Source organism: Drosophila melanogaster, chromosome 3R (assembly GCF_000001215.4).
Source record: "Drosophila melanogaster chromosome 3R".
NCBI classification, from domain to species: domain Eukaryota; kingdom Metazoa; phylum Arthropoda; class Insecta; order Diptera; family Drosophilidae; genus Drosophila; species Drosophila melanogaster.
The window spans coordinates 1,343,645-1,369,991 of record NT_033777.3 but is presented as its reverse complement, the minus strand read 5'-3'; the positions used below and the strand labels follow the sequence as shown (position 1 = coordinate 1,369,991).

Sequence of the window (26,347 nt, the reverse complement as noted above, 5' to 3'; positions counted from 1 at the left end):
GTGTAGGTAATTTTTCAATTAGTGATTCTATACTGGATTTTATTAATTTCAAATAAAAAGTCTTTTCTTCAAGATCTTGCTCTAATTCAAGCTTACTAGTAAGTGTTTGTCTGCGGCTTTCTGCTTCTTCCAGGAATGCTCGTACATTGCCTCGAAATGGGGTCTTTCGAAACTCTTCTAAAAGAACGTGGTTAGGGGTCTGGGGTTTATAGTTGAGTACCAATTGTCTTCTAAGCTGCTGCCAGGTGTACATGTCATAGGCTCCAATGCAGCGCATAACTTCTCCGCTGATGCTGCGTTCAATATGCCCAAATATGATCTGCTGTTGGCGTTCATCTCCGGTAGCATAAAGAGCCAGTATGTAATCAATTCGACTCACAAAGGTGTATAGTGAGCCTGGATCACCGTTGAATTTCTCCACATTGCCAATCTGGTAGGCAACCTGGGTCATGTTGCTGTCTGATAGTGGTGGCACAATTGCTGGTTCTTGAGCCATTTTTGATTTTTGGATTATTTATTTATTTTTGTTATTTATTTTTTTTTTTTATTATTATTATTTAGTTATTATATTATTATTATCGTGTATTTTTTTTTTTTGTTTTTTTTTTAATATATTTTTTAATATTTTTATATTTTTTTAATATTGTTTAATTTAAAATGTTGTCTTTTTATTTATTATTCTTATTTTTAATTTTTATCAAATAGAATTTTCACTTATTTATTTATTATTCTTATTTTTAATACGTTTTAATTTTCGCTTATTAATTTATTATTCTTATTTTTAAATTTTTTTTGTTTTTTAAGATAGGTTTTGATTTTCACAAGGGTTGCACTATAGCTTTTTCGTGGGTCTTTGAGGTAACCAATTGGATTTACAGCCTCTCACAAATTCAATAGCGTCTTCCTGATAATAAATTCAGGTTTGTTTAGGCAAATTGTGATTTTTCGGTTTCACTTTATTGTCGAGGTTTAATTAAAACTTAAAGCGATATTAACCGTCACGTGGGTGCCCGTTAGCGTGGTACTTTTGTCAGTGAACAAAAAGAACACAGGAATTGGCAAATCTGGTTACCGCATCAAGGAACTTTAACACTGATCACACCGACTGCGCCAATTACGTAGTTACTATTTCGAGTCGAATAAATGATCCGTCTATGACGAAGACAAAGATCAACGCTGAAGCCAATTATAAATTGAAACACGAATAATTTCAGTGAGCGTCTTTATTTTAAAACTGTCAGCTTAAGACTAAAAATCAAATGAAAGTGAAAATGAGGAGAAGCCTCTGTGCTTAAAGAATATGTTAGTGTTTTTGGGAGCATTGCTCTTGGATTCTTAAGTGGAGGAGAAGCCTCAGAGAGAGCAGGCAGACTTTAAGATTTGTTTACAAGAATGGCTAAGTGCCGCTGTCAAAGAATTTGTTTATTAGAATGCATACTGCGCAGATGGCATACAGTATGGGGGTGTCAAAATGCAGAGTGGATATTTTTGTTATTTGATCCACATTAGCATGGTGGTCACTTATTGTTTACGTTATGATCTGGATGCGGCTTTTCAATATGTTTACTCTACGTTATGTGGTTTTGTATGTGAATATGTCACTATATACATGAACTGTATGTATGTATATATATTAGTAAATAAGCAGCCGCATGAAGCTGGCCTTTTTATGTGTATCAGTTTCAGTTTCAAATAAAACTTCTTCGTGTTCGGAAACGCGGCTCAAGACTTTTTATTTCGCGCTTACTCTTTCAGCCTTTGCTCTCAATTCGCTGAGTTTAGGTGAAGATTAGGATCTTCCCATTATGGTTGTCAGTGTTCCACACTTGGAGCGCCTTTTCAATAAACAACAGGTTATGGGCCCAGCGCCCTAGGAGCTGCCTAAAGGAGAAACGTGTAGTGAAACTCAGGAGTTAGATTTTGGAGTCTACTCAAGATTGCCGGAATGAGTAACCTGTATCAGATCGATAAGCTGGAGGATGGCTCCTATGAAATGTGGAGCATCCAGATGCGTTCAGTGTTGGTGCACGCATGTTTGTGAAAGGTGGTTTCAGGAGAGTCCGTGAAACCTGGGGTTGATACTGGAGGTGCTTGGCAATCCAAAGATGAAAATGCATTGGCCACGATCATCTTGAGTGTGAAGTCTTCGCAACTTGGTTATGTAAAAGGGTGTCTCACTGCGGCTGAGGCATGGAAAGTTTTACAGGATGTCCACCAGCCGAAAGGGCCGTTACGAACGGTCATGCTGTATAAGAAGTTGCTGAGCAAACGTTTGTTGGAAGGGCAGAGTATATCGTCACATATTAAAGAATTTAAGGAAATCTTTGATGCCCTTGATGCGGTGGAAATTGGTATCACCGAGAAATTGCTCAGTGTTGTTTTGCTGTCGAGCCTTCCAGAGAGTTTCGAGAATTTCGTTGTCGCCATTGAGACGCGCGACGAGCTGCCGTCTTTCGATGCTCTATGTATAAAGCTGATCGAGGAAGACATGAGAAGGGGAGGAGCGGAGCAGCAGAGAGAAAAACAAACGGAGGGCGCAAAGGCATTTACTGCAGTACATAAGCCACAGGCGCCGGCGAGAGAAGCTCGGCCGAGCGCAAAGAAGAGGAAAGACGTAGTTTGTTATAACTGTGGAGAGCGTGGGCATTTTAAAGCGAACTGTCGTCGCGAGAAAGTAAACAAAGAGAGCGCGACACAAAAACAATGCTGCTTGTTAAATGCACTGGATAGTGGTGTTTTTGGCAAAACACAGTGCTGTCTCGATAGCGGGGCTACCAGTCACATGTGCTGTGACGGAAGTGTTTTTACTGAGTTTGAAGAGCACACTGAAAAAATTAGTCTTGCTGGAAATGGATTCCTACTAGCAAAGGGCATAGAAACAGTGAAGCTGAAGACTGATTTATGTACTCTGGTATTGAATAACGTACTCTTCGTCCCAGATTTGAACGGCAACTTTATGTCAGTCAGCCGTGCAGCTCAGTATCAGAGTTTTGTCAATTTTGAACCACATTACGCTGACGTCATTCAGGAAGGCGAGCGAATACTGCGTGTAATGAGAGCTGGTAATTTGTATATTTTTCAAGGGAAACATAACAGTTGTTTTGCGGCCCTTGATGCTGATGGTTCACTATGGCATAAAAGGTATGGCCATTTGAATACAAGCAGCCTACAGGAGATGGTGAGGAAGAAGATGGTGTACGGTGTTGAAAAGGTCGTTTTCAAACCAGACGCAGTATGCAAGACGTGCATGCTGGCAAAAATCCATGTGCAACCATTTCCGAAGACAACGAGGAGCAGAGCTGAGGAGCTGTTGGATATGATCCATTCAGACCTGTGCGGGCCATTTAGCACACCGTCACTTGCTGGATCAAAGTACTTTCTCACTTTCATAGACGACAAGTCCAGGCGGATTTTTGTATATTTCTTGCGGAAGAAGGACGAGGTCTTCGCTAAGCGACAAAGATAGAAAGGTAGAAAGATAAAATGTATCCGGAGCAATAATGGTGGTGAGTTCGTCAATAATGTTTTTGAAGACTATTTAAAGGCACATGGGATCGCTAGACAGCTGACTGTTCCACACACTCCCCAACAAAATGGAGTTGCAGAACGAGCAAACCGCACGCTAGTAGAAATGGCTAGGTGCATGTTGCTGAAATCGGAGTTGGGTGAGGCTCTATGGGCTGAGGAACTGATCAACGAGCAGAGCATTACAAAGCAAAACCCCTATGGAAGAGTGGACCGGAAAAATACCAGCAGTGAGCCACTTGACGGTTTTTGGTGCCATAGCAGTGGCATTGGACAAAGGAGTCCATAAAGGCAAATTCGAATCCAAAGGAAAGGAATATCGTATGATTGGATATTCAATAGCGGCTAAGGGGTACCGTCTGTTTGACAAAGAGAAGCGGTGTGTGATCGAGAAGCGAGATGTCCTTTTTGATGAGTCTGGAAGTTTGGTAAATCATGGAAATACCATTGAGTTCCAGTTTCCCGCAACTGATGACCCAGAGCCGCAGAGTGATTCGAATGCACAAGAAGGTGACGATACAGAACCCGTGGGCAGCAGCGACGACTATGAGAGTGCAGCTGAGGCAGAAGAAGCTGAAGTACATGTGGGGCCTGGACGGCCAAAGATTGTTCGGTCGGGCAGACCAGGGCGCCCGAAGAAGCAATACAATGTACTTGGCGTGTTGATGGCTAGCGACGTCGAAATCCCCAAGTCCTATGAGGAGGCCATCAATTCGCAGTATTCTGCAAAGTGGGAAGAGGCAATGGGCCTGGAGTACAAGGCGCTACTTGCAAATGAGACATGGAAGCTGGCTGATTTACCAAGAAATCGCCGGTGTATGGCTTGCAAGTGGGTGTATTCCCTGAAACGAGACGTCTCTGGTAGAATTGAGCGCTTCAAGGCACGACTAGTAGCAAAGGGGTGTTCGCAGAAGTTCGGAGTGGACTACTTCGAGACTTTTTCACCCGTGTGCAGGCTCGAGAGTGTGAGGCAGCAGAGATGCAATTGTACTGGCATCACATGGACGTATGCACGGCGTACTTAAATAGCGAGCTAAAGGATACTGTGTACATGAAGCAGCCCCAAGGGTACACAGATGCTGCTAATCCCCGACCAGGTGTTATTGCTGAGGAAGGCAATATACGGCTTGAAGCAGTCAGGCAGAGAGTGGAACTCCAAGCTCGACGGTGTTCTAAAAGACTTGGGACTTAAGGCCTGTAATCATGAACCATGTCTTTATCAGCAAAGTGGTCAAGGTAATCTGATGCTCATCTTAGTATATGTTGATGATTTAATTCTAGCGTGCCAGTCAAGAGAAGATATGGAGGTTCTGAAAGCCAAGATTTCAGAGTCTTTCGAGTGCACGGACAAGGGTCCACTGCATTTGTTCTTAGGCATGGAGGTGCAACGAGATGGCGACCTTGGAGAAATCACTTTGGGTCATTCGCAATATATCAAGGAACTATTGCGGGCATATGGCAGCGAGAACTGTAGACCAGCGACGACACCTTTGGATGCAGGGCATCAAGTGGTGTGCTCGGGTGAGCAGTGCCAGAAGGTCGACGCAAGGCAGTATCAGTCTACAATTGGTGAGCTAATGTGGCTTGGGCTTACTACCAGACCAGACATACTACATTCGGTGGCGAAGTTGGCTCAGAGGAACCAGGACCCGCATTCTGAGCACATGGTGGCTGTGAAGCACATCCTCCGGTACTTGGCGTCAACTGTGGACGTCAAGCTGCATTATCAAAAGTGCGGTCAGGCATTTACCGGCTTTGTGGATGCAGATTGGGGAGGCGACCGTTTGGACCGAAAGTCATACACAGGGTATGTGTTTTTCCTGTCTGGCGGACCAGTATCATGGAGGTCCGAGAAGCAGCAGAGCGTGGCGTTGAACAGTACTGAAGCCGAGTATATGGCTCTGACCACGACTTGCAAGGAAGCTATAGCTTTAAGAAGGCTAATAGTGGAGATCGGATTCGGTGATCTGAAGACCCCGACGGTTATGCATGGCGACAACCTGAGTGCGCAGCACTTAGCGAAGAACCCGGTTCATCACTCTAGGACGAAGCACATCGACATTCGATATCATTTCATTAGAGAAGTCATAAAAGAGGGTCACGTTGTGTTAGAATACACTTCTACGAATGAGATGATAGCAGACATTATGACAAAGAATCTTTCAAAGAGAAAGCATAATGGGTTTATGAAAATGTTAAATTTGTTTTAATTTTTGTAAACATGTTGGCATTGAGGAAGGCTGTTGAATATAAGCAATGCCCACATGTGCATAAGTAATTTTGTATGAGAACATACATACATACACATGAACTGTATGTATGTATATATATTAGTAAATAAGCAGCCGCATGAAGCTGGCATTTTTATGTGTATCAGTTTCAGTTTCAAATAAAACTTCTTCGTGTTCGGACACGCGGCTCAAGACTTTTTATTTCGCGTTTACTCTTTCAGCCTTTGCTCTCAATTCGCTGAGTTTGGGTGAAGATTAGGATCTTCCCATTATGGTTGTCAGTGTTCCACACTTGGAGCACCTTTCAATAAACAACAGTTCTTACTTATGAATCATATGCCAACTTATTCCACGTAACTAATTTAAGTTTTTGTAAAGAAATAATCGATCTAGAATCAGGATATATAAAAAAGGATATAGATAAAATTTCAAAGTGAGAAATTACTTATGAACTGCAATTAACAGAATTAATTTTGATACAGCTGATTTCATCTGGATTAAAAAGGGGAATTTACACTGCTTGGAAATGGAAATACGAAAAAAAATAAGAAAACAGATATCAATAAAGAAGGTGCCATTGGAAATAAATAATGGTAATAAATGGTAATAAATAATAAGTGGAAATAATATTGTAAACAATTCTCATTAAGGACGGGTCATATTTAAAAACATTTAACGGCACAACTACAATAAATAATATTTCATACACCAATTTAGAATACAAAATACTTGACTACATAACCACAAACGACTTTAAGAATCTGGAAATTGTAACGAATTGTTTTTTCTATTTCTGCTCGATACGAATTGCAACGGCTAACTCAGAGAGTTTGAGCGTTCGTCCTACCAAATTTATATTTGTGTGTTTGCCCGACCAAGGAAAAGCAGATATTCTAATTAAAGTCGATTTATTGTACAGTTTTCACAGCTGACTCCTCCGGTGATCTCTCTGCGCCTTGTCCACGTCCTGGCTCGATTTGAGATTAGGATGTTATGAGGAAGGCTGCATAGTCTACGGGTTGAGGCAACGCTCGGCCTGAGTCCACCTTTGCCGACCACTGACTCCACTGACCCTATCAAACACGCCAGGTCCTTGCTCCTCCACTCCAAGGATCACTCTCTACTTGCACTGCTCTTTCTTTCGTGTCCTGCGAGCCTCTTGCTGCTCGACGCTTCCGCCGTTTGTTCTTCACCAACATCTCTGCGCGTTCTCACTTACAAACTCCTTCTTTGCACGTTCTGTCTCACTACCTTCTTCCACACGCGGTGTGGTTTACTAACTGTATCGCTGATTCCTTTCACTCGCGTTCTCGGTCCTGACCGTGCGACTCACGCCGGTACTCTCCTCGACTATCCTCGCGTACGTAGGGCTCATCGCATGTTGGAACTGACTGTCTCGAGCTGCACTTGCGCCGTCCCTTTATAGGCCGCGGGGATCCCGTTATTTCCCCTTTTGCGCACGGCCCGTTCGGGTCCAGGTTCAATAGTTGTACTGTTAGTTCACGGTGCGTCCTATTGGTGCATGCATCGTTACCGGTCGACCTCTGTGCACTTGGCCAGCTCGAGTCCAAGGTCTAGCGCGGAACCGCTAGTTTACGGTCCATCCGCTTTGCCTAGGTCCAAGGTCCATCGATTACCGTTCGACCTGACCGCCCTTGACTCTTCTTGCATCGCAGCCATCGCTATTGCTAGGCCGCTCCCATGCATCCAGATTTGTGGGGAGTTTTCAGACTCATCTCAAAATATCAGATTATATAAAATCCAACAATTCAGAAGTTACTCTTGACAACATTAATATTTTAAACCCATTTATTGAAATTTACAATTGGAAAATGTCAATTTCATTTATATTATTAATTTTAATCATTGTGTATTTGAATACTACATTAATAATAAAATTCGGATACATTATATTTGTAACCAAACAAAAACGGACAGAACTGGAAAAAACAAATACTGAGGAAGAATTTTTAACAGAATTAAGAGAGTGTTTGTTTGAACAAAATTCATAATGAAGCGGTGCTAAAATTCATTTTAGAATGGGGAAAGTTATCCAGCCCGTAAACATAGCACTATACCCCAGTTTATAAACAAATTTGAAATACCGATTCAAATTCCTTTGCCAGCACTTAGCTACCCGATAAGATAAATAACCAAACTTAAAGTAAACACACAACATTCGTGGATTCGCATTCGAGATTCGCGGACGTGTTTCTTTCAAGCTACGAATAGCAAGTTCTAAAAACTACAACAGTATAGTGAAAGTTAAACACAAAGTGTAAAGTGCAGTTTGCACAACTAACTATTATTGACTATAGTAATTATTTACTAAAATAAATAATTATTCCATATTGTTCTGGTAATTGTTATATGTGGACTTAGAACAATGAAACAAAACGACATACGTTCTCAGCGACAATGTGAACAAGACGAGCGCCGGCTCTCTTTACAACGCAACAATGCATACTTTTCTTTCGTCTCACCGCAAATCGGTGATCGAGCACCCTCACCTTCAACTAACTCGAAACTTTTGCCCTCAGAGAACGTCACACCGCGTTCTTGCTCTCCCTCTCTGCCTGCTTCGGCTCACAAGTCGTGGAGCGAAGAGACCGCCTCTCCTACCCCGCTCCTCTCGCAGCGCCAAACGACCGTCCCGGGTAACTGTAACACTGCAATAACGAGTGCAGTGACCTCACTGGCAACTGCCACTGCTACCACAACATCAACTTCGTCAGCGGCCCAACTAATTATCGCTGTGCCAGCTGTAAATAATTCAGCAGCACTGACCGTTTGCAACAACAATAATGCACGTAAAGAAGAATCAAAACAAAAGCAGAAGTCGATTTCGACTGTGCAGACTGGCATGGATCGCTACATCCAAATCAAGAGAAAGCTCAGCCCTCAAAACAATAAGGCAGGTAATCAACCCAAAATCAATCGAACCAACAACGGCAATGAAAACTCTGCAGTAAATAATTCAAACCGATATGCTATCTTGGCTGATTCTGCGACCGAACAACCCAACGAAAAAACGGTAGGGGAACCAAAAAAGACCAGGCCTCCACCAATTTTCATACGAGAACAAAGTACAAATGCACTTGTAAATAAACTCGTTGCTTTGATTGGTGACAGCAAATTCCACATTATCCCACTTAAAAAAGGAAATATTCATGAAATAAAACTACAGATCCAAACAGAAGCAGACCACCGTATAGTGACTAAATACCTAAATGATGCTGGTAAAAACTACTACACATACCAATTAAAAAGTTGCAAAGGGCTACAGGTAGTACTTAAGGGCATTGAAGCAACAGTGACACCAGCTGAGATAATTGAGGCTCTGAAGGCCAAAAACTTTTCTGCAAATACAGCTATTAATATTTTAAACAAAGACAAAGTTCCGCAGCCACTATTCAAAATAGAACTCGAACCAGAGCTCCAGGCACTAAAGAAAAACGAAGTGCACCCAATATACAATTTACAGTACTTGCTACATCGGAGGATCACCGTGGAGGAGCCGCACAAACGTATCAATCCAGTTCAATGTACTAATTGCCAAGAATACGGCCACACCAAGGCATACTGCACCCTTAAGTCCGTATGTGTTGTCTGTAGCGAACCTCATACTACCGCAAACTGCCCCAAAAACAAGGACGATAAGTCTGTGAAGAAATGCAGTAACTGCGGGGAAAAACATACTGCAAACTACAGAGGCTGTGTGGTGTACAAAGAATTGAAGAGCCGCCTAAACAAACGTATTGCCACAGCACATACATACAACAAAGTCAATTTCTACTCTCCGCAACCGATTTTTCAACCACCCCTAACTGTCCCAAGCACTACTCCAACAATTTCTTTCGCTAGCGCCCTAAAATCCGGACTAGAAGTGCCCGCCCCACCGACAAGAACTGCTCATTCCGAACATACACCGACAAACATCCAACAAACACAACAAAGTGGCATCGAAGCTATGATGCTATCCCTACAGCAAAGCATGAAAGACTTTATGACGTTCATGCAAAATACTTTGCAAGAGCTCATGAAAAACCAAAATATCCTGATTCAACTTCTTGTATCTTCAAAATCCCCATAATGGCTTCCCTACGGATATCTCTGTGGAACGCAAATGGCGTTTCACGGCATACACAAGAGCTCACACAGTTCATTTACGAAAAAAACATCGACGTAATGCTACTATCAGAAACGCACCTCACAAATAAAAACAATTTTCATATACCAGGATACTTGTTCTATGGTACAAATCATCCAGATGGTAAAGCTCATGGAGGCACTGGAATACTCATCAGAAATCGCATAAAACACCACCACTTAAACAATTTTGACAAAAACTACTTACAATCTACGTCCATAGCCTTACAACTCAACAATGGTTCAACGACTCTAGCCGCAGTCTACTGCCCACCGCGCTTTCCAATCTCTGAGGATCAATTCATGGAATTCTTTAACACACTAGGTGACAGGTTCATCGCAGCGGGTGACTATAACGCCAAGCACACCCATTGGGGATCTCGACTTGTGACGCCAAAGGGTAAGCAATTGTACAATGCGCTTACGAAGCCAGAAAACAAGCTAGACTATGTATCCCCGGGTAAGCCTACATACTGGCCAGCAGACCCAAGAAAAATCCCAGACCTGATCGATTTTGCAATTACTAAACATGTCCCCCGCAACATGGTCACCGCCGAAGCACTAGCAGATTTATCATCAGATCACTCACCTGTTTTTCTAAATATGCTAACTCGCCCCCACATCGTCGACCCACCGTATAGACTCACAAATTTTAGAACAAACTGGCCAAGGTATCAAAAGTATGTCTGTTCACACATAGAACTAACGACGGCATTATCTACAAAGGAGGATATAGACAAGTCAACGGAAACTCTTGAAAACATTTTAGTTTCGGCTGCAAAGGGTTCAACCCCGCCAGCGACGTATGCAAAACCAAACTACATCAAAACTAATCGCGAAATCGAGCGGCTGGTATTAGATAAACGACGCCTACGAAGGGATTGGCAGTCTAATAGATCACCAATTACAAAGCACATGCTTAAGATAGCCACACGCAGGCTTACCAATGCTCTCAAACAAGAGGAAAAAAACAGCCAACGTTCATATATCGAGCAACTCTCTCCCACCAGCACTAAGTACCCTCTTTGGAGAGCTCACAGAAACCTAAAGACTCCAATAGCGCCAATTATGCCACTACGAAGTCCCTCTGGCACCTGGTTTCGAAGTGATGAAGAAAGAGCCTGTGCTTTCGCTGACCATTTACAAAATGTATTCCGACCAAATCCCTCTACCAACACATTTATTCTCCCTCCTTTAATAGCAGCCAATCTAGATCCTCAAGAACCCTTTGAATTCCGACCATGTGAACTAGCAAAGGTTATCAAAGAGCAACTGAACCCAAGAAAATCGCCTGGCTACGACCTAATAACTCCAAGAATGCTCATTGAACTCCCAAAGTGTGCTATTCTTCACATCTGCCTGTTGTTCAACGCAATCGCCAAGCTTGGATACTTCCCTCAAAAATGGAAAAAGTCGACCATAGTAATGATTCCAAAGCCAGGAAAAGATAAAACGCAGCCATCATCATATAGACCGATAAGCTTACTAACATGTCTTTCAAAGCTGTTTGAAAAAATGCTACTCCTTCGGATTAGCCCTCATCTTAGAATAAACAACACACTTCCAACACATCGATTTGGCTTTAGAGAAAAACATGGAACCATCGAACAGGTCAACCGAATCACGTCAGAAATTCGTACTGCTTTTGAACATCGAGAATACTGCACAGCCATTTTTCTAGACGTCGCGCAGGCATTTGACAGAGTGTGGCTCGATGGACTTTTGTTTAAAATAATCAAGCTGTTGCCCCAAAACACACATAAGCTACTGAAGTCATACCTATATAACAGAGTGTTTGCAATAAGATGCGATACAAGCACTTCACGCGATTGCGCAATCGAAGCTGGAGTGCCGCAAGGCAGTGTACTGGGTCCAATCTTATACACCCTGTATACGGCGGATTTCCCCATAGACTACAATCTAACAACCTCCACGTTCGCTGATGATACCGCGATACTCAGTCGCTCCAAATGCCCAATAAAAGCCACGGCACTCCTATCCCGACACTTAACATCTGTAGAACGATGGCTTGCCGACTGGAGAATTTCAATAAATGTTCAAAAATGCAAGCAGGTTACCTTTACCTTAAACAAACAAACATGCCCACCACTGGTCTTGAATAACATATGCATTCCACAAGCCGACGAGGTAACATATCTGGGTGTTCATCTGGACAGGCGGCTCACTTGGCGCAAACATATAGAAGCCAAATCGAAACATCTTAAACTTAAAGCAAGGAACCTCCACTGGCTCATAAATGCTCGCTCTCCACTTAGTCTGGAGTTCAAAGCTCTTCTATACAACTCCGTCTTAAAACCTATCTGGACTTATGGCTCCGAGCTGTGGGGCAACGCATCCAGAAGTAACATAGACATTATTCAGCGAGCACAGTCAAGAATTCTGAGAATTATCACTGGAGCGCCGTGGTACCTTCGGAACGAAAACATACACAGAGACCTAAAAATCAAATTAGTAATCGAAGTAATAGCTGAGAAAAAAACGAAGTATAACGAAAAGCTGACCACCCATACAAATCCCCTCGCAAGAAAACTAATCCGAGTATGCAGTCAAAGCCGGCTGCACCGCAACGACCTCCCAGCCCAGCAATAAACTTATTAGGGCATTAATGAAAAAAAAAAAAACTATCACTAAGTGAAAGTTAATTAAGTTAGATTAAGATTTGAACACTTATTGTTAGTCTCTTAACACAAAGAGAAGATTCAATAAATAATAAAAAAAAAAAAATTTAAAAAAAAAAAAAAAAAAAAAAAAGTAAACACAGCTTCCGCTTGGAGACCAAGCCATGATCACAATCTCAATTTCTAACATAATTGAAAGTTCAATAAGTTTCTAAATTATTAGGATAGTGTTTGCATAAGAGTGCCGCCGCGGTAAAATGATTGAGACAATGAGATGTGATTAGGGTGCTTTAGAATGCTTTATTAGAACTGAACTGTGTACATAACTTCGTATACATGCTTCACTACTTTGAGTGGCAAATGAGAGCAAGTGAATCTTGCTCTCTGAGAGAGTAATAAAGTTGACAGACAGATGATATGCAATCTTATATTTCCAACACTTTTGCTTAAGATCAACATCATCTGTTTTGCAATTACAAATTTAAACAAATCCAAGTGATCAAAAAGCCACAATGCTTTTGCTTACTTAAACCTTTGGTTAGTATATCTGCGACATTATTCTGAGTGTTAACATATTCAACAATTATTTAATTTTTGTTAATTTTGTCCCTTATAAAATGATATCTGACATCAATGTGTTTTGTACGCTTGTGATTAATTGGATTCTTGGCAATACTCGAGGCGCTCAGATTGTCGCATAGTAGTTTCAATGGCCCCTTGTCGAACCATCCCAAGAGTCTTCTTAAAAACACTGCTTCTTTTGCTGCTGTTGATAAGGCGATGTATTCAGCCTCGGTGATGCTTTGGGCGATGACGCTCTGCTTTGATGAGCCCCATGAAAATGCACTTCCAGCCATCAGGAATGCATATCCTGAATACGACTTTCGGTCGACTTTGTCGTTTGCCCACTCTGCGTCTGCGAATCCCTTGACAAGCTCGCCGGTCTTCATGTAGACAATGCTCAGGTTGATTGTCCCACACAGATATCGTAGCACATGCTTTGCTGCTGCTTCGTCTTCGTGGTGAGGGTCGGTATTTCTCTGTGATAACTTGCTGACAGAGTGCAATATGTCTGGTCGACTTACTACTGCTAAATACAAAGGCGAACCAATTAGTGATTGAAAACGAGTTATATTTACCTTTGCACATTTCTCATTTGTGCAACCAGATTCATAACCAGGGTCAAGTGGGGTTCCCACTAGTCGACAGCTTTGCATGCGATACCGTCTTAGTAGATTTTCAATGTAGCGCTTTTGACATAGCTTTATAGGACCTGTTTGTCCCTCTCGGCTTTTTTCCATCCCAAGGAAATATCTCAGTTGGCCGCCATCCTTCATATCAAACTTTGTTGCTATGCTCCCTTTGATGTCTTCTATGTCGCTTTCTTTGGGAGATATGATGATCAAATCGTCAACGTAGACAGCTATATAGCTAAAACCGTTTTGTTGCTTCTTGTAGTATAAACATGCCTCGTTCTTGCTTCTTTTATAGCCCATATTTTGAAGAACTTCATTTAAGGTATCGTTCCACAGTCGTCCAGACTGCTTAAGCCCATAGATTGCTTTTTGCAACTTAATGACTTTTCCAGGATTTTCCTTGTCAACGAAATTTTGTGGTTATTTCAAATAAACATCCTCCTCAAGGTCGCTGTTTAGGTATGCGTTTGATATATCGATGTGAAGGTCTTTTTCTGCTGCAACTGCAAGCAGCATCCTGATGGTCTCGTACCTGATTACCGGGGAATATGTTTCCCAGTAGTTCACTCCAAATTGTTGTCCACAACCTTTTCGCCATCCTTGTCTTTCTTGATGCGAAATACCCATTTTGATCCAATTGCCTTTGCTCCTTTGGGCAGGTCTACCAGTGACCATGTATTTTTGGCTATTAACGCTTCATACTCCGCTCGCATTGAATCCTGCCAATTTACTTTGTATTTGCCCTTGAGTGCTTGCTCCAACGACTGCGGTGTTTCTTCATCTTCCTCGTAATTCAAATATTGAAGAGTTTGATACACCGGCCTTCCTGGTTGGCCAGTTCGTATGAACTTTGGTCGGCCTGGCCTTCGCTGTTGTGCCATTAGAGTGTCATCTGCAGATTGGTCATCAGAGTCGTCATTGGCACTGACAAACATCCTGCCCTCATCGCTGTCGTCAACGGCTTCTTCATCGTCAGTTCTGCTGGCCTCAGCTAGCTCATTGATCGGTTCGGGAGTATTTTGATCAGTGTTCATGGATTCCTTGATTGGCTCAAAACGAATAATACTTGTTTGAAAGTCATTATTTGTATTTGTATTAAGTGACGTTTCTTTAATTTTGGTTGGAAACTCACCCTCAATAAATTTGACGTCTCGGAGCTCGTATACATTTCTTTTTTGAGGATCATACAGCCTGTATGCTTTTGCTGTAAAAGAGTAGCCAACAAATACGTACTCTTTTGCTTTTGCCTGGAACTTTCCTCCTTTGGGTCTAGTTAATGCAAACTCTCGTGAACCGAAAATTCTAAGATGCTTTACAGAAGCTTTCCGGTTGTTCCAGTATTCGAATGGTGTGCGGTCATCTAAGGTTCTTGAAAGACACCTGTTCCTTATATAGGTGGCAGTGTGCACGGCTTCAGACCATAAAAATTCATCCAAACCAGCATGTGTTAAAAGACTTTTGGCCATTTCCACAATTGTGCGGTTTGCACGTTCAATTCAGGGACACGTATACGGGACACTTAACTGTCTCTTTATCCCGCATTGGCTTAAATAATCGTTAAATTGTTTGTTGATATATTCAGTGCCATTATCACTGCGTAACGATTTAATTCTTTTTTCGGTTTGCCGTTCAACTAATTCTTTGAAATTTTGAACTTTTCGAATGATTCATTTTTTGCTTTCAAAAAATACACGTGAATTTTTCTTGTGAAGTCGTCTATGAACGTAATAAAATACCTATTACCTGACAACGATTTTACGTTCATTGGGCCACATACGTATCAATTCGTATGTATGTATACGTATGTATCAATTCGAGAACGCATTTTGTAACTGTTTCTGCTTTCTTTGGGAAAGGCAATGCACATAGCTTTGCTTTGTTTCACGTATCACAATTTATATTTCTGCCCGTTATTTTACTGTCTATTCCGACTACCAAATCGTTAAGTTTTTTTAAACTTTTAAAATTCAGATGACCGTATCGTTCGTGCCATTTAATTTCATTCTTGTTTACAGAATTTACCGCGTTCATTTGATTACTGTTAACTTTAAACAAGTATAAATTATTTTCAATTGACGCGCGCAACATTATTTGTCCTTGTTTGTTTTTTACTTGTGCCTTATTTTTTTCAAAAATAATGCTGTGTTCAAACTCAGCCGCTTTACTTACGGACAAAAAATTCATATTGAGTGCTAGCACATACAAAACATTTTGCAATTTCAAGTTTATGCCGTTTACTTTCATGCTCACCGTACCAATACCGGGTGACTCTACATATTTTTCACTGCTAATTTTACTGAAGCCGTTTCTTCTTTGAACGAAATGAACATACCCTTTACACAACACATGTGCGAAGTTGCACCACTGTCAAGACACCATGTATTTTTGTCTTGCTTGCTGGGTCTCCAATCGGTATGCATTAAACAGTTGTTTGTCTCGTCGTCTTTGGCGACTTCGTTCTTTTGCTTATTTCGTCAGTCATGAGCTCGGTGCCCATACTTTTTGCAAATGTAACAATTCCCTTCAAACGAATTTTTGTTTTTGTCTTTTCTAACGAATTTCTTTTTGTTTTTGGAATTAACGTTGGAATTGGCGTCGCGGTTCTCACTTTGTGTTTTGCTGTTATAACACACACACTTTGGAATGTGTATACAAGTTAACAAGTAACATCAGGAAAAGCTGCGTGTGACGACGAACGACACACGAAGCTATACTTCGGATGCTGGTCGGCGGCCGTGAGCTGTGCGAGATAGGGTAATCTTAAGCTTTCTTTCTTTGTAGTTAGTTCTAAACTGACAGCCGAAATAAAGTGATGTTATCGTAAGATACCTGCCGTGAATATCAAGTCGGAGCTACGACCCTGCTACCGGCTTATTCCAGTTGGTCACTTCAGCTATAGTCACCGATCGTGGACACCACCTGATCCCGATCCGCACTCTGCACCACACCGCCGCTGCAGAGGCGACAACGAGGTGACTGTGTTGTGAGCAGCAACGTGTCGCAACACACATTCAGCAACCACTTGGTCACTTCAGCTATAGTCACCGATCGTGGCCACTACCTGGTCCTGATCCACACTCTGTACCACACCACAGCTACAGAGGCGACAACGAGGTGACTGTGTTGTGGGCAGCAACTCGCCGCAACACACTTCAGCTACCACGTGAGCAGCAACGTGCCACGTTGACATCCCCTTGCAACAACGGTGCAGGCGGAGGAGTTCGCGGGCAACTACCTTGCCGCGTCCATCTTTAAATCATATCTGGCGCCCAACCAAGTCGACGACCCCGACAAGATCACATAATCTGGAAGGCACGAGCTAAATAAAACCCATTTGAGTTGGCAATCTAGGACGAACTGTCCTGGGCAGAGGAGAAGGAGACAAAAGCAACAACAAAACCCGAAAAGGAAGAAGGAAAACTATCTAGATTCATGTGAGTGAAACCCTTTTTTATGAATTGCCAAAAGAAATTAAAAGGAAATGTAACAAAATAATGCAATTAAAAGTTAAATCTCAGTTAAGACACTTATTTTGGAAAGAGTGTTGGCTCTAATTTTAAGTAATTGCAAATTGAGTAGTTTCTACTTTGCATGGAAGGTACAGTTTTCAGCGGACGACTAGTTGCACGCTTATCTCTCGGTCCCGGTTTTTTTTCCTAATAGTAAAATCTGAGACACGTGCAAGAATACGGTGAATAGATAAGCGCTTAGCTTAGCGCCTAGCTTGGCGAGCGATCAATTTTTTCTTACCTTTCCCTTGTATTCTGCACTTGTTTGCATTATCTGTGCGGGACTGCCAAATACCTTGACGGCGGTTGTACGGTTGTACGGCGAGACAGAGTCTGAAGAGTTGGTTGATCAACTGAGTAAACTCGCTTTAACCAACGAGGCCGAACGTATAAGAAAGAAGACATACAATATGGATCCACAACAACTACAGGCAGTCATAAATGCAGCGGTATCGGCTGCATTAAATGTGCAGAGAGAAGATTTTGAAAAGAAGTTGGAGGAAGTCAAAAATAAGTTTACCGCTTCAACAATATCTGCTCCTGAGATTGCAGTGTACGTGCCTATTGCTGTAACCGGCAATGTGAGTTGTGATGAAGGCCTCGATGCGGTAAAATCATTGCCAGAGTTTGATGGGTCTCAGGGAAAATATGTTTCTTGGCGACAAGCAGCAGCAGCTGCATATGAATTATTCAAAGAGTATAGCGGTAGTTCTAGGCATTACCAGGCTGTTCTCATAATCCGTAACAAATTAGGCTGACTCTGTTCTTTCATCATTTAATACAGTCCTTAATTTTGACGCCATTATTAGCCCCCTTGACTTTACCTATTCCGATAAACGCCCATTACACTTGCTCGAGCAAGAGCTTACAACACTCAGGCAGGGGCAGATGTCCATTACACAGTTTTATGAGGAGGTTGAGAAGAAACTCTCACTCCTTACAAACAAGACAACTATGACATATGAGACGGACCATGCCCGATATATGAATGATAAGCATAGATCTGATGCCCTGCGTGTCTTTATTTTTGGGCTAAAGAGAAACTTAACTGATGTTCTATTTGCTGCTCAACCTGCAGACCTGCCTTCAGCCCTAGCAATGGCTCAGGAAATAGAGGCAAATCACGAGAGGCATGCCTTTGCGACACAATATGCCAGGTCCATAGAAGAAAAACATCTCAGGCAGGCTCAAAATCGACAATTACAAAGGACAACAGAATCCAACCATGAACCGACGTTTAAAAAGTGGGTAAAAAATCCATTTTTTACAAGGGACAATGGTGGACGGCCCGTTGTTGAAAATAGACCGTTAGAGAAGATGGACGTAGATCCAACATTGTCGAGGTTTCGTCAGCTGACAAATTTTCAGCGCCCTCAGGGTTTTTCCATGCCACAGTCGCTTGACGCACAACAGCACAGTGCACAAAATAGACCGACTAGCTCTCAGAGAATGTCTGATTTCAAGCGTCAAAGGGTTAACCATCTATTCGAAGAAGATAGGAATGATCAAAAGGAGGATCATTATAATCAGATTGCTAACGATGCGGTGGATGACATAGACGGTGAAGAGGAAACAGACTATGAAAGCGATTCCGTACATTTTTTAGGGGTTCATCCCTGCTTCCGTTCGTCCAGCGAACAGTAGCGGGGGAGCAACGAAAATTTCTAGTGGATACGGGAGCCTCTAAAAGCTACATCAAGAAAGAGATAGGATTGCCGACTTCAGTTCCCGTCGACTCACCCTTTATTGTTAAGTCACTTCATGGCTTTGAAAAAATAGAACGCAAATGTGAGCTTGATCTGTTTGGTTTAAAGAGCCATTTCTTCCTATTACCAGGACTTAAAACATTTGATGGAATAGTTGGCCTTGACCTTTTAGCTCAGGTAGGTGCGACAATTGACCTCAAGGGCAATTCTGTCAAGTTTAATGGAGGACGTGAAGATCTACACTTTCAAAAATGCGCTCAAGTTAACTTTACGAAGATTGAGGATATTGTCGTGCCCCCAAAAGTTCAGGAAGATTTTCAGCAGATGATGTATAAAAACTCGAGAGCCTTTGATGATCCCAATGAGAAGTTACCATTCAACACAAATGTCGTAGCGACCATTCGAACAGAGGACAATGAGCCAGTTTATTCGAAATTGTACCCGTTTCCTATGGGTGCTTCCGATTTCGTGAATCGGGAGATTAAAGATCTACTCAAAAATGGCATTATTCGGCCATCCAGGTCTCCCTACAATAACCCGATATGGGTTGTAGGTAAAAAAGGCACTGACGCTGCGGGATCTCCCAATAAACGCTTAGTAGTCGATTTCAGGAAGTTAAATTTAAAAACTATTGCCGATAGATACCCGATGCCGAGCATAAATATGATACTGTCGAATCTCGGGAGATCAAAATTTTTCACCACTCTCGACCTTAAGTCCGGATACCACCAGATTGAACTTGCAGAATCGGACCGAGAAAAGACATCATTTTCCGTCAACGGAGGCAAATATGAGTTCTGCCGCCTACCGTTCGGGCTGAAGAATGCCTCAAGCATCTTTCAGAGGGCCATAGATGATGTACTACGGGATAAGATAGGAAAAATCTGTTACGTTTATGTGGATGACGTTATTGTTTTTTCAGAAACTGAAGAGTCCCACATTGTTCATATCGGACAGGTTTTAGAGAGCCTCCATAAGGCCAATATGCGAGTGTCTAGGCAAAAGTCAAAATTTTTTAAAGAAAGTGTTGACTTCCTGGGTTTTGTTGTCACAAAGGAGGGTATTAGGACAAGCCAGGACAAGGTCCAGGCCATCAAGGATTTTAAACAGCCCAGCAATTTGTTTGAGCTGAGATCGTTCTTGGGCTTGGCAAGTTATTATCGATGCTTTATAAAGGATTTCGCATCAATAGCTAGACCTTTGACGAGTATTCTGAAAGGTGAAAGCGGCAGGGTCAGCAAATACCGTTCAAAAGGCATTCCGGTCAGTTTTGATAAGTCTCAGCTTAGAGCATTTGACAAGCTTAGAAATATCCTTGCATCAGAGGACGTTATTCTTAATTATCCTGATTTTACGCGACCATTTGATTTGACGACTGATGCGTCATCCTTTGGCATAGGTGCAATACTGTCTCAGGGAAACAGGCCAATAACAAAGATATCCCGAACGCTAAAAGAAAGGGAATTATATTATGCGACAAATGAAAGGGAGTTATTGGCAATCATTTGGGCCTTGGACTGTCTCCGACACTACCTCTATGGCAAAAACGACATAAACATATTTACGGACCATCAGCCCATTACATTTGCGGTCTCTGACAAGAACCCAAATTCAAAAATTATGCGTTGGAAAGCCCGAATCGAAGAGAGCGGTGCAAAGGTCATGTATAAACCGGGGAAAGAAAATTGCGTTGCGGACGCTTTGTCGCGACAAAATATTAACGCTTTGCAGAGCTCATCAGAGTCAGATCGAGCCACTATTCACAGTGAAGAATCCTCAACATTTGTCATTGAGGCCACGGAAAAGCCATTGAACTGTTTCCAGAATCAAATCGTATTGGAGGAAGCATCCGTGCCGAATAATCGACTATTTATAGTATTTGGTACTAAGACACGTCATCAAATTAATTTTTCTGATTGGGAGACATTACTGGACTTAGTAAAAGACGTAGTAACACCCAACGTAGTGAATGCCATACACTGTGAGCTTCCAGTCCTGGCCCGTATTCAAGATGGTCTGGTTCGTCTCTTTCCTGCGACCAAGTTTTGGTTTTGTAAGTCTTGGGTGGCGGACGTTATCAAGCCTGATGAGCAAAAAGAGATCTTAGTTATTGAACATAACAGAGCTCATAGGGCTGCTCAAGAGAACGTGAAGCAAGTGCTACTGGACTACTATTTTCCAAAAATGGGTAAAATTGCAGCCGAGATCGTTTTAAACTGCAGGGTTTGCCAAAAGGCAAAATACAACAGGCATCCAGTAAAACAGGAATTAGGTATAACCCCAATACCAACGCAGGTTGGGGAGATGTTACATATAGACATCTTCGCAACAGGGGGAAAGTACTTCCTCACCGCTGTTGATAAATTTAGCAAGTTTGCCGTGGTTCAGCCAATTGCATCGCGTTCAATATTGGATGTAAAGACCCCAATCCTTCAGCTGGTCAACCTTTTTCCTAATGTTAAATCGATATATTGCGATAACGAGGCATCGCTTAACTCCGAAACAATACGATCCATGCTTAAAAATCAATACGATATTGAAATAGAAAATGCCCCACCTCTACACAGTACGTCCAATGGTCAGGTGGAAAGGTTCCACAGTACTCTTATAGAGATAGCCAGGGGTCTTAAATTGGAAAGGAAAATAGAAGATTTTACTGAATTATTCCTTCAGGCGACTATAGAGTATAACAGGTCATTTCACTCTGTCACGAATAGAAAACCTGTCGAGATCATCCATGCTAATGCCGACATTGCCTCTGATATAATCATGGGCCTAAAGAAGGCACAGCAGGAGCAGTTAGATCGGAATAATCCGACTAGGCAGAATAGAGTATTTGAGAGGGGTGAGAAGGTGTTAGTTAAAACCAACAAGAGACTTGGGGATAAACTTACGCCACTGTATGTCGAGAATAGGGTCGATGCTGATATAGGGACAACGGTCCTAATTCAAGGGAGGGTGGTCCACAAGGACAATATTCGGTGAGGCCACTTACAGATTGATTTATAGGCCAAAAAGTTGTGGCAGATACTCTGGCGTGTTACCCAAAAATTCAGGCTCGTATAAATGCTCACGCAACCATCGCAGTAAAACATTAAATCTAATTTTCTTTGTAAATTCAAATTAATTTAAATTAAAAAAATACCTATATTGAAAGTAATTTAATTGCCCTCACTCTTGCCAAAATAAATATTTTGCATTCTTTGAAGTTGCACTGTTGACCTAAAGGCGATTATAAAAAAGGTTTCACAACTGTTAACCTAAAATACTAGGAAATACTATGTTTATTATTGAATCTTGTACAATTAATTTTAGTTTGTATGGTAGATAAGTTGAAAAGCGCACACCGACCGGATATCACACCTCGATGAAAACAAATGAATGCAAGGCCGAAGTAGAAGCGTTGCTGTCAGCCCATGGAATGGGGTACTATTAACCGTTTGCAGCCTGTTGGTCGGCTCATCTCATCGACCTAGCACGCATATCAAGGATCGGCCAACTACTCTTCGTCAACTTGCACCTGCAGCCTTAATCCTGCCCTTTCTTCACTAGTCAAACGAAGAAATGCTGCAGAATATAACTGGTTACAAATGCTTACAATCAGATGCCACCTTCACCAACATCAATCCGCTTTGCATTCTACGTAATGTTAAATATCAAGCTGCAAAGTGGAGCCTCGATGTCGACGACGCAAATCCTTGATAACATAGACATGGACGAGGACGCCCATTTTTAATGTGATGGGGAGTAGTTAACAAGTAACATCAGGAAAAGCTGCGTGTGACGACGAACGACACACGAAGCTATACTTCGGATGCTGGTCGGCGGCCGTGAGCTGTGCGAGATAGGGTAATCTTAAGCTTTCTTTCTTTGTATTACTTAGTTCTAAACTGACAGCCGAAATAAAGTGATGTTATCGTAAGATACCTGCCGTGAATATCAAGTCCGAGCTACGACCCTGCTACCGGCTTATTCCAGTTGGTCACTTCAGCTATAGTCACCGATCGTGGACACCACCTGATCCCGATCCGCACTCTGCACCACACCGCCGCTGCAGAGGCGACAACGAGGTGACTGTGTTGTGAGCAGCAACGTGTCGCAACACACATTCAGCAACCACTTGGTCACTTCAGCTATAGTCACCGATCGTGGCCACTACCTGGTCCTGATCCACACTCTGTACCACACCACAGCTACAGAGGCGACAACGAGGTGACTGTGTTGTGGGCAGCAACTCGCCGCAACACACTTCAGCTACCACGTGAGCAGCAACGTGCCACGTTGACATCCCCTTGCAACAACGGTGCAGGCGGAGGAGTTCGCGGGCAACTACCTTGCCGCGTCCATCTTTAAATCATATCTTACACAGCTTGGGACTGATCACGCTCATCATCCCTTTTTTCTCGACGCGCTCCTTCTTCTAGAAGCTTGATTTTCAATTGTTCTAATGATGGCAAGCTATCACGGATTTTTATTGCCACTACAAAATTTTCATAATTTTCTGGTAAGCCTGTGAGCAACATAATCACTTGTAACTCTTCGTTAATCTTTATGTCCAACTCCGACAATTTTCCAATTATTTCCACGAAAGAGTTAACATACAAGTTCGCGAGTTTTTGATAAAGGTAACACTTTCTTTCTGGGCTCGATGGCATGTGCACTTCTTTGAGTTTTTGCCACGCCTCGTAAGCCGTTACAATTTTATGTGTATCAACTGTGATGGTTTCACATGCAAGATCAAACATGATAATGCCTTTTCATTTACAACGTCCCACTTTAAGGCTTCTGCCGGTGTCACTGGCCTTACTTTTTTGCCACTAGTAACATCCCATAAGTCTGTGGTGACTAGCACGCTACGCATAGACATGCACCAAACATCGAAATTGTCCTCACTTAACTTTTCGATCTGCAGGGATATACTCATTTTGCCTTAATTAGTGTTTTTTTTTTTTTAATAATTAGACAAAGATAGACGCGAGTTCTTTTCTCTTAACTTTGTTTTATTTTTGATTACTTCACTTTGATCACTTCACGAATACTTTGTAAACGAATCAATACATTTCTTTACGCGTAGGGCCTGGACCCATAACCAAAAGTTTGCATAAGAGTGCCGCCGCGGTAAAATGATTGAGACAATGAGATGTGATTAGGGTGAATGCTTTATTAGAACTGAACTGTGTCAATAACTTCGTATACATGCTTCACTACTTTGAGTGGCAAATGAGAGCAAGAGAAGCTTGCTCTCTGAGAGAGTAATAAAGTTGCCAGACAGATGATATGCAATCTTATATTTCCAACAGATAGGATAAGGAGGAAAAAGAAATAGAAGATCAGTCCGATTCGGGACAAGATCGAGAACGGTTTCTAATTAAGGATAAACAAAAAAACGAGTGTCTTGTAAAAGTATAAGTAAAAAAATTTATCACCAAAAAAATATCAAATTATATTAAAATAAAAATTATTTATTTAAGTAATTCAACAGTAACAATTTTCATTTGCATATATTGTTATGTGTGAACAGATCTCCACAAATATAATAAATAATTGTATGTATGTGTGGATGTGTGAGCAGAATTCCGCAAATAATATTGAAACAAATAATTGTATTTATGTATGAAAAGATCTGCACAATTGCAATGAATGTATGCATGTACAGTTTGTCAAGAAACTGTTTACACACTGTGAAATAAGTTGAATTTTTGACTTTAAAGCTAAAAATTAAGGGTTTTTTGCCTAATTAAACGCATATTTTTTATAAAATTTAATTAAACAATATTTATTTTACTTATAAATCAAAAAACAAATTAAAAATATTAAATATACAAGAAAATAAACAACTAATTCCAAGTTTACACACTTTTGAGTCTGTCAAAAAACTCTTTACACATTTTGTTTTCCTACTTTGTTTTGTTCTTTTTCTTAGAACGAACTCGATTTTTCCGTTATTTTTGTCTTTGCATTGCTTTTTACAACGCTTCTATTGAAATTTGTTGACTTTGCTTGTGAAATTTTGCTGATCAAACGTGCTTAAAGCGAATTATTAAATTTAATAAAATGCCTGGAAAGAGATTAACTTTTGAAGTTACCCAATTAATAAACTATAACCACCAGTTGGGAAAATCTTTTCCAGAATTAGTATAAATGTTTCCTGTATCCCGTAAGACCGTCTACAATGTTTTAAAAGGCTCGGAAAAAGAGGGCAGGCTTGAACCTAAGAGTGGTGGTGGGCGGAAAATTAAAATTAAAAAGCGTGTAGACCGCTTTATTATGCGAATAGTGATTGCGAACCCCCGAAACTCGGTCAGATCACTTGCTCTGGATATCAGGCAAGAATGACACCTAACTGTGTCACACGAAACTGTGCGCCAAGTCATCCTACGCCATAGGTACTCTTCAAGAGTTGCAAGGAAAAACCCTTTGCTATCAGATGCCAATATTGAAAAGCGTCGATCATTCGCTGTGAGCATGATGGATCATGCGGAAGAGTACTGGGATGACGTCATATTTTGTGACGAAACAAATATGATGCTCTTTTATAACGACGGGCCAAGCAGAGTATGGCGCAAACCGTTGAGTGCGCTAGAAAAACAAAATACCATTCCAACGATAAAATTTGGAAAAATGTCACTGATGGTTTGGGGCTGTATCACCAGCCGTGGAGTGGGAAAACCAGCCTTAATTGAGAGCACAATAAATGTCGTGCAATATCTAGGAATTTTAAAAAACAAATTTGAAGGCCAGTGCAGAAAAATTTGGTCTAGTTAGCACCAACAAGCCAAATTTTATATTTTAAGAGGACATGATCAGAAACATAAAGAGTGCAATGTACGCACCTGGCGCCCTTATAACTGTGGTAAAGTGATCGATACGCCCCCTCAGAGTCCTGATCTGAACCCCATTGAAAATTTGTGGACCTACTTAAAGAAGAAGGTGGCAAAAAGGGACCTAGAACACGACAACAGCTTATGACTGTAATAGTCGAAGAGTGTGAAAAGATCCCGTTTGAATATGACCTGCAAAAACTTGTCCAATCCATGAAAAAAAGGCTTCAACTTGTAGCTAAAGCCAATGGGGAACATACTACATACCAAAACTTTTAAAATTTTAATAAAATAATTTAAAAATTCAGGATTAAACTTCGATTTAGTGTTTTGTGTAAAGAGTTTTTTGACAGACTCAAAAGTGTGTAAACTTGGAATTTGTTGTTTATTTTCTTGTATATTTAATATTTTTAATTTGTTTTTTGATTTATAAGTAAAATAAATATTGTTTAATTAAATTTTATAAAAAAAATGCGTTTAATTAGGCAAAAAACCCTTAATTTTTAGCTTTAAAGTCAAAAATTCAACTTATTTTACAGTGTGTAAACAGTTTCTTGACAAACTGCCCCAA

General features: G+C 41.3%; 1 protein-coding gene and 1 long non-coding RNA gene across 2 annotated transcripts in view; one reads left to right on the top strand and one right to left on the bottom strand.

Moving 5' to 3' along the window:
• Myo81F (Myosin 81F) overlaps positions 1-26,347 on the bottom strand; it is a 1,965,857-nt gene that overhangs the window by 1,162,941 nt on the left and 776,569 nt on the right. The gene's annotated exons all lie outside the window — the stretch shown is intronic.
• On the top strand, positions 3,391-3,758 carry lncRNA:CR46123 (long non-coding RNA:CR46123). Its single transcript, NR_133317.1, has one exon. It is a non-coding gene; the product is annotated as a long non-coding RNA:CR46123 (long non-coding RNA).